The sequence below is a fragment of the Aptenodytes forsteri genome, unplaced genomic scaffold, assembly GCF_000699145.1.
Source record: "Aptenodytes forsteri isolate BGI_AS27 unplaced genomic scaffold, ASM69914v1 Scaffold434, whole genome shotgun sequence".
NCBI classification, from domain to species: Eukaryota; Metazoa; Chordata; class Aves; order Sphenisciformes; family Spheniscidae; genus Aptenodytes; species Aptenodytes forsteri.
This window is the reverse complement of record NW_008795183.1, coordinates 229541-235760: the sequence shown is the minus strand read 5'-3', so window position 1 is coordinate 235760 and position 6220 is coordinate 229541.

Sequence of the window (6220 nt, the reverse complement as noted above, 5' to 3'; positions counted from 1 at the left end):
GTTGAAATAATATCTATTTTCCAATATTTATTCCATATAGGTTTCTTCCAAATTTGAAAAGAATAATAAGGGGGTATAAAATTTTGGAAAAATCAGATGTCCTTAGGGACTAGAAGTAATAGAAGTGGGATAAATGTACAGTGTCAACAGATAATGGTAACAACCTTAACTGCTGGCACTAATCAATGCCAGAATGATTAGGCGCTACTGATATGCTGATACTGAAAAATGTAAATGAGATCATATTACGCACATATGAGGTACTGTCAGTAGAGATAGATGACTATCAGTGGCCTGATTAAGTAGATTCTGAAGAATCTCCTATATCAAAATGTTAAAAGAGCATGTTGAGTTTAGCTAAAGAGAACCAGAGCGAACCTGACTCTATGTGAAGTGGAAAGATGCTATCAGAGGTTGAAGAGAACTGCTCAGAAGTTCCCAGTGGCAAAAAAGATGAGTATTATTTTAATCTGGAGATAAAAATGAAGTTTCTAGCTATGGAAGGAGCGATGTTGCAGAACAGCTATCCAGGAGGAGCAGGTACAAAACCTGTGTGAATATCAATACAGCACGTAAAGGGATTTGTTGGGGCTTTTTAACTCTAGAAAATCGCTTAAAAATTAATTTAAAAAATCAGGGAAGGTCCTAAGTCAAGCACTCAAAAGTTAGGACACTTCAAAATTAAACCTGCCTGCCTCTGCAAAATTTATATTGCCCTTTCCCATATGCATGATTTCTGCAGAACTCTTGTTCAATGCACAGGCACCGGGATGGCGTATAAAGCAGGACATGTAGAAAGGAAAGATACACGAAGAAGGTACCAACCTGATATGGCTGTACAGAATGGGATTCTACTCTTTTATCTGTCAAAGAAATTCGACATGTTGCTGTTTCTAGGATGGCTCACAGCATTCTCTATAGTTTACCCCTTGGAGGACACAAGAAGTTCAAAAAGCCTCTGTTTTTTCCTGATATAAAACAAATCTCAGTTCCGACTCTTCAACACTTTTCACTAAGTGAAATGAGCAAATGGGGAAATCTAAACAGGCAAGCGGTGGCCATTGTTTTAAATTAAAGGAACAATTATCCACACACAAAGGAACTGGCCTTAATAAATTAAGGATGTTGAAATAATATCTATTTTCCAATATTTATTCCATATAGGTTTCTTCCAAATTTGAAAAGAATAATAAGGGGGTTTAGGGTTGGGTTTTTTAGGGTCTGTTTTACTTTCTGATCTTCATATAAGAACCACCATTATGTTCTGATTGTCTATTTGCAGGAGAGCTCATAAAACAACTTTAAAGAATTTAAATTAATTTCATTTTAGGTTTGCAGCCTCTCTCTTTTCTGTTTGCAAAGGCATAATTCAAAAGGACACCGTCACTCTCAGCTGCCAGCCAAAACTGAACTCGTGCTAGGTCAAGAAGTGTTTGCAGGAGCAAGCCTTACAGTAACTCTTGTATCATAACGATCCAGATGGAGCAAGACTGATGGGGTCTGGTCCTAGAAATGTTGCCACAGGTTGGGAGAATTTGATAACTTTAAAATAGCTTTAACATTTCTAGATAAATTATTAATAAAGAAACAAACAAATTAATGTTTGCTCTTCAGGTTGCTCCTACATTTTGTGCTTTTATTCTGCAGTGCCAAAAGAAGGGACATAAGTTAATTAACAACTGTTTTACTAGAGTCCCACTGACATCACTGATGTTGCACATTCAAAGTAAAGAGTGAACGTGTCTGCATTGCTTTTGATGTTGCACATTCAAAGTAAAGAGTGAATGTGTCTGCATTGCTTTTGATGTAGTTCTTTTCTGAAGTGCTGGCAGAGTATTTTAAAACCATCAAAACGTACTTTGCTCTCTGTCAACAAACTCACAGCTTTTAAAAAAGTTTAACCTTCAGGTAGACACCATACCTGGCCATTTTGAACTGAGAAAGAGATTTAACGAAAGCTATGAATATGCAACGTGAGTAGTTTCATGGAAGTTGATGTGCATCCTGAACAATAAAATTAAACAAACAGCTGTTACAATCCCATAAAATGGCCCATCTGAGATTGTGAGATTCATTTGTACAAAACCTCAGCCTTTGAATCAGAATGTAAGAACTACGTGAAGGTTTTGTGAACCTCTGCCAAATGATCAACATATGTTCTACAAAAAAACATGGCATTTGCCTAAGAAAAGGGAAATAGTCTTTTGACTTCTCATTTAAAACTATGACATTATCCTTGAAATAATGTTTCACATTCTCCCTCTGCCTTTTTTCTACTATTTATTACTGGTATTATTTACCAATACTGATCTGCAATTTACTTGATCCGGGATTTAGAAATAGGAGAAAAGATGTAGTTAGGAATCCTGCCCGCTCCAAATTTTGCAAAATACAATTTATGTAATTTCTATACAAATACTAATGAGGATTCAGAAAGATCTATTGTTAAACCGTGAACAATTATGAAGTGCTGTTAAACACTCCTATTTAAGTTTGGTGCTAAATAAAATACTGAGATTCATACAGAACCTAAACACTCCCTTTCAGGCTACCAAAGCTCATTGCTTTATCTCCAGCGCTTAGGGAGGCAGTGTGTTGTGTGTGTACAAGGAGCTCTGGCAGACAGTGCTGGGGCTCACTCAGAGAGACCGAGAAGGCTGGTACATCCAAACTTGAACGAGTATAGGCATGACGGTGACAAAATAAAATCCACACCAAGTTGTGGAGTATTTTCAAAGTTATTCATCCATGCTGTCCTCTACTGGCTTGATTACGCTTTTCAGAAGGGCTAATGGGACACCATGACATAAAAGTAGGAACGGAAAACACCATGAAAATAATGGTAAATGTTAAAAAAAAAGAAAGATGTAGAAAGCTTCATAGACCTTCCAAATCGATAAATTTCAATACCCTTATAATTGCACAGCTGAGTTCTTTCATTTGCTGGCATTAAGAACATACAACTTTAAACATCTACAAGGCAAGCATGAACATTTGAGCTGGTTATCTCTGGCTCCCCTAATAATTCATCAGAGAGAAATGGGCATTTCCAAGATGTGAATCCACTTACCTGTTTTTGATGTCTACTTTCAAGTGACGTGAGTAGCATCTAGTAGTGCCTACTTCTCTCCAGTCTGAAGGGAGCCCAGCACGACTAGCTCACATTTGAACATCTCTAATAGAAACATCTCCAGCTGTTTAAATGAATCCTAAATTTTCCTGTTTCACTAACCACATTCCACTAATTATCCAGTAAAAGAAATTTATGAGATTCAAGAACCTCGAGTGCATTTAAGCAAGCGATATTCAGCGCTAGCAACTCCAAGTAAACCTTCCATATTACTAGGAGTTCTGGAACTGTTCCTCACTGTTCGCTGCTAAATTGAGCTGTAGCTTCGTTCTTAAGCACCTTTGGTGGAATTCATATTCTGTTCAGTCTTAAATCGGCAGAAAGATCAAACAAAAGAAACCAAGTTCAGAATTACTCAGCATGAAAAATACAAAAAGTGACCACACAAATTTATCCAGTCACAGTAACTTTGACAAAACTTTTCTATAAATTCTCACAGCATAATAAAACTTTGTAAGCAAAATATAAAGAAATGTTGAGTACGAAGAAGGCAAACAATTAGACAAGGAAAAAGTCTAAAAAGCTGGGATATGTGGCCTAACTGGCTAAATAACATCCTCAAACAGATATGGGAAATAGCTGCACATCACTCGATTTGAATGAATTTCTTTTTGAGAAACAATGTGCCTCATGCCTTTGAAGGCACTTTGTTGACTCAAAGATGGAAGGCATCATCAGTTCGGTGATGATCAGATGTCACTAGCAAAAGTGAAGAGTAGGTGACCTTGACAAATACTAATGGACGTGAATTAAAATTCAAAACAGCACAGTGACAAATGGGGGGGGATATTCACCTCCCTATATTCATCACTGAGACTGAGCTGGTTGTCTAGGCTCTCTATTTTGTCAACAGAAAGAGAGAAAAAAGCACATCCAGGAGGTGATTTATCCCAGCCATCTTTGAATGCACCTATGGAGATGCCTCTTTCTCTTCCTGCATTTACTGAAGAGAGTGTTTAGGTGATTTATACCTGATACCCAGCATTTAGACAACTGAAGTCAAGTAAGATGAATTTTACCCTGGGGACAGAAAAAAGGTCCACTGTAACTTAGGAGTTCAACAGTTTTAATTCACTGAGGAGAAAGAAGTGAGCATACTAGTAATTCACAGAATGACTCTAAGCCACCAGTACGCTTCAGGCATGAAAGACAAATGGGATCCTATGATGTGCCAGACAAGGACTTTTCCATAGATAGAGAAGTTATAATACCAGTATATAAAGATGGGTCAGATCTCATTTGGAATTTGATGTACAAGCATCAGTGACAGAAGAGAACTATTTAAATCAAAAATGTAGTATTATAACTAGCCTTTTATCCTAGGCTTTGGTTAGAAATTAAAAGCAGGTCCCTAAACCTTACATCAGTGATGTTCTGGAACAGCCTTCTACAAAGAAAGACCATCAAAACCCCAGGTGCTTTTAAGATGGGTCTTGATGCTGCCTGCCTGCACTGAGAAAACACAACTAGACTCAGTGAGAAGGCGGCACCTTTCAATCCAAAGGTCCTATGGACATAAGAGATATAAATGGTGCAAATTATTCTGCAAGGAAAAAGACTCCCAACATATTCATGTTTAACTTGCGAAGTACAAATAAGGACATTCAGTAAGAATAATGTAATTTTAAAGGAGATTCCTTTTCAACAAGCTTTGCAAAGAAAACTGCATTTTCCTGAATTTCAGAATAAGCAGGGAAGGAAAAATAAAGCTTAAAAAATTAGCAAATAAACAAAAAAATATAGACCACAATATCTTCAGATGTTGTTTAATTGTCAGTGGGTAACTCAGTTACACAAAATTAAGTTTCTTTTAACAATTTTTACTCATTATACTACAATTGTTATAGTAAAACAAATATATAAACCTATACTGACTATAGTGATGTATTGTTTTACATGCAAGACAAGCCTTTGGGTAAAATCAGTTTTCTTTTTATCATCCAGTAGTTAATTTACTCATTTACGTGGGTCTTTCATACAGCAAGAGAGGAGAGAAAAAACATTCAAAACTATTCTTTTTTTAAATCAGTAAGACTGGCAGGAGAAATTCAGTCAGGAGGAAGAACAGCAGCATTGGAAATGACTTTATAAAATGCGAAAAAGGATTTAATTTGCAATCTTACCTTCACGCCACAAGCAGAGCCATGTGGGCTGAGCAGGCTGCCTCCACAGAGACACTTCACTTGTCCAAGGCTCCTCACAACATTCTCCGAGTATCGGTGGAGGTTCCTGAACCTTTCCACCAGATGCAACTTTCTCCTTCTGGAGGGCATGCTGGCAGGAATCTCCACGGAAGCATCTCCAAGGCAAAGGTTGGGGTTTTTCTTCCAGACACCATATTTTACCTGAAGTCCAATCAGTGTACAAATGAAGCAGCTGAAAGACATGCCCTTGTTTGTTCTGGTGGATACTTGTCCTTCCCGACTCCTCAAGGAAGGCATTGCTGCCCTGCTCTCGTAGTTCTTCCATATATTTAAAGAAGATTTTCTATTTAATATTCTGTTTCAGCGATTTAAAGAGAAGATGCTGCAGTAAACATTTTCCTTTTTAGAAGGCAGGAACTACTTTTAAAAGCAAAACCCTGTGATGCATCCTTGATGAGAAACATACCGAATACATCTCTTTTTCAGACATGGTTTTCAAGTGTAAAAAAGTTAACAATGAAAGGAAGGAGGAATAAAATAGGAAATAACAAGGTCTGATGAAAAAAAAAAGTGTAAGCCAAGAAGAAGTAAATATAATTATCTGCAATGTATGAAAGAAAATTGAAATCACAGTTACAAAAAGCCAAAATATGTATGATAAATAGCTTGTATTTAGGTATGAAAGGAAGGAGGAATAAAATAGGAAATAACAAGGTCTGATGAAAAAAAAAAGTGTAAGCCAAGAAGAAGTAAATATAATTATCTGCAATGTATGAAAGAAAATTGAAATCACAGTTACAAAAAGCCAAAATATGTATGATAAATAGCTTGTATTTAGGTGACTAATCCAAGTAGTGCCCTGCATAGGTAACTATGCGTTCTACAAGCGGCTGGCAGAAGTCTCTCAATCGCTAGCCCTTGTTCTCGTGGGGGACTTCAACTTCCC